The following is a 3,233-nucleotide window of genomic DNA, read 5'->3' on the forward strand; positions in this document are numbered from 1 at the left end:
TGTGCGATAAGGCAAAAAATTAGGCTTGCAACATCGCAACTAGATCAAGATTCACTATACCTTTGACTGATGACGTAGTTGAGGATGATGGTTTCGCCATTGGTACGTGTCCACGCTCCGCGGGCCATATACTACTGTTGATTGCCATTTCCTCCAAAAGTTCTCTGGCTTGGGCCGATGTTTTCTTCATGAATAACCCTCCAGACATAGCATCCAATGAACCTCTAGTTGTAGGATTTAATCCATTATAAAATGTTTGCATTAAAAGTTCAGTGGGCAATTGGTGGTGTGGGCATAAACGTTGAAGTTCTTTAAAACGCTCCCAAGCCTCATAAAGAGTTTCATTATCATTTTGAGAGAAAGATGTTAACTCTTTTATGAATCTTGCGGTTTTTGCTAAAGGAAATTTTTTTGATAAAAATGCTTTGGCTAATTGTTCCCAAGTTTCAAATGTTGCGGCTGGCATAGAAGTTAACCATTCTTTAGCTCGATCCTTCAAAGTAAAAGGAAAAAGGCGAAGTTTGATTGCTTCTGCAGTCACATCTGTTATTTTAAAAGTGTCACAAATTTCTAAGAAATTTGTCAAATGGGTGTTAGGATTTTCGTTAGGTAACCCGTAAAATGTTACGTTATTTTGTAACATATTAAGCAATGCTGGCTTAATCTTAAATTGATTTACATTTATTTGGGGTCTAACTATGCTGTTTGTTACACCGGCCACTCCTGGCCTAGCGTAATCCATAAGCGTAGCCATAATTTCTGGCTCAGTAATTCTAGTTTTTATTGGAGTTTTGTTTTTGTTTTTGTTTTTCTTGTTCTTCTTAAGAGTCTTTTCAATTTCTGGGTCTAGCGGTTTTGGTGGAATGCCTGAACTTCGAGAACTGCGCATGAACTTGAAATTTCGCACGAACCGAAACTAACTTCAAAACATAATTTGAAAAATAAATATGTAGTAATTTGAAATAAGTAAAATATAAAATTTTGAATAAGTATAAATAAACCTAGATTCGAAATAAAACATGAAAAACTAAATTTTTGTCAAAAATTTTGGCGTTCCCCGGCAACGGCGCCAAAAACTTGTTGAGCGATTTCCGCAAGTGCACGGTATACGCTTGTAGTAATAAAAGATATCGATCCCACAGGGAACGTTTTTTAACAAAAACTTATTTTGAATTGGTTAACTATACTTTTAAGATTTATAATATGGAAAATCGTTAGATCGGATTTGGTTTTGAAATTGCTAGAATGAGAATTAGATTAGAGTATAAAGATGTTAGAAAATACTTCTGATTTAGGAATGAATTTACAAAACAGAATTGTTTAGTTCTTTAGAAAAGTAAACAAGTGTATTCGTTTGCATTAAGCAAAGAAAACAACTTTAAACTTTGTATAAATTATAACGATGAAATAAATGACGGAACCTCTAATTTTTAGGCTTTGAACTGTAGTCAATCCTCCTACGGCCCAAAATATCTCCTTCTTCTATATATCTCCAACTCTCCATCAACTCTTTATTTATAGATGTTGAAGAGTCGTGGTTGAAGTGTCGTGTCCGTTGAGAAGGATCGTATCCGTTGTGAAGGGACATCTTTATCCACCCGAACGAACGTGTTTCTTTGAATTAAACATGTGTTCATTGTACTTGGAGGAATTTCTACACTTACCGAGAATGTTTAATTCTCGACCGAGAATGGGGGAGCAATTATTTGGTCTTCAAACGAAGGGAAGGAGATGCTGAAAAACGCGTGTCGCGACCGAGAATTTGAGATTCTCGGTCGCGGCTTTTGTAAATTCTCTACCGAGAATCTTGTTTCCTCAACCGAGAATGTGACATTTTCTTCTGTTTCTGACTTCGTCTTTGTCCTCGTTTAGGTGTAATTGATCTTCTTTGTTTTTGACTCTTTTTGTAGGGTTTTTATTCTGTTTTTAAGCTCTTTTCGTTCCTATTTGGATTTTACCAAATATTTAGTACCTTATAAGAAAGAAACATATTCGAGAGTAAAAGCATTCTAAATAGTTATAAATAGCACAAATTCGTAGCAGAACTAGTGTAAATACTAATGATATTTTAGGTATATTTTGGGCTTAACAATTCTTCAGAATCCAGTTCATCAGCTAGTGATTCATCAAGTGAATTCGAAGAAGAAATAGAAATGGCAGAACAAACTCTCAGAAATTTGGACAATCAGGATATAGTCCAACAACCTCTCTGCATTGAATACCCTGATCTAGAGGTAAATTTTGAATTAAAATCTGGTTTAATACACTTATTGCCTACTTTCCGTGGTCTTTCAGGTGAAGATCCACACAAGCACCTTAAAGAGCTACATGTGGTGTGTTCTAGTATGAAACCATGGGATGTCACAGTGGAGCAAGTCAAAATGCGTGCTTTTCCATTCTCATTAACGGATAAAGCCAAAGACTGGTTGTATTATCTCCCACCTCGATCCATCAATACATAGACCGAGAAGCAAAAACAATTCCTTGGGAAGTTTTTTCCAGCTTCAAGAGTTACTTCAATCCGAAAGGATATATCTGGAATTTGCCAAATCACTGGAGAAAATCTTCATGAATATTGGGAACGATTCAATCAATTGTGTACTAGTTGTCCCAACCATCAGATAAGTGACCTACTTTTAATTCGATATTTTTATGAAGGTCTAATCTTGTCTGACAGGAATCTGATAGATGCTGCTAGTGGTGGAGCCTTAGTAGACAAAACTCTCACTGAAGCAAGGAATCTAATTACAAGAGTTGCTGTGAATGCTCAACAGTTTGGCTCTCGCCAAGATGTGTCTGAAATTAAAGTGAATGAGGTAAGTAGCTCTTGAGTTGAAAAACGACTTGATATTCTTACTTCACTTGTGCAGAAAGCATTATTGGGAAACACTCAACAAGTTAAAACTTGTGGAATTTGTTCGAGTCCCGACCATCCAACTGATGTTTGTCACACTCTCCAAGAGGAAGAACAAGTCAATGCTATGGGGAATTTTCAAAATCAGCAAAAATCAAAGGAGATATGACCCATATTCACCTACTTATAATACCGGATGGAGAGATCACCCAAACTTTGGTTATAGTCCAAAGAACAACAATTTCCAACAACAAGGTTTCCAACCTATACCACAAGTTCCTATACACCAAGCTCCTCCTAAGCAAGGTATGACTTTGGAACAAATTGTTACTGCTATGGCTACAAATGTGCAACAATTTCAGCAAAACACTTTGACATT

General features: G+C 36.2%; 1 non-coding gene across 1 annotated transcript; it reads left to right on the forward strand.

Moving 5' to 3' along the window:
* Positions 1-278: 278 nt before the first annotated feature.
* Positions 279-385, forward strand: LOC136215855 (small nucleolar RNA R71). The gene has a single exon (XR_010682858.1). It is a non-coding gene; the product is annotated as a small nucleolar RNA R71 (small nucleolar RNA).
* The last annotated feature ends 2,848 nt before the right edge of the window (positions 386-3,233 follow it).

Source organism: Euphorbia lathyris, chromosome 1 (assembly GCF_963576675.1).
Source record: "Euphorbia lathyris chromosome 1, ddEupLath1.1, whole genome shotgun sequence".
NCBI lineage: Eukaryota > Viridiplantae > Streptophyta > Magnoliopsida > Malpighiales > Euphorbiaceae > Euphorbia > Euphorbia lathyris.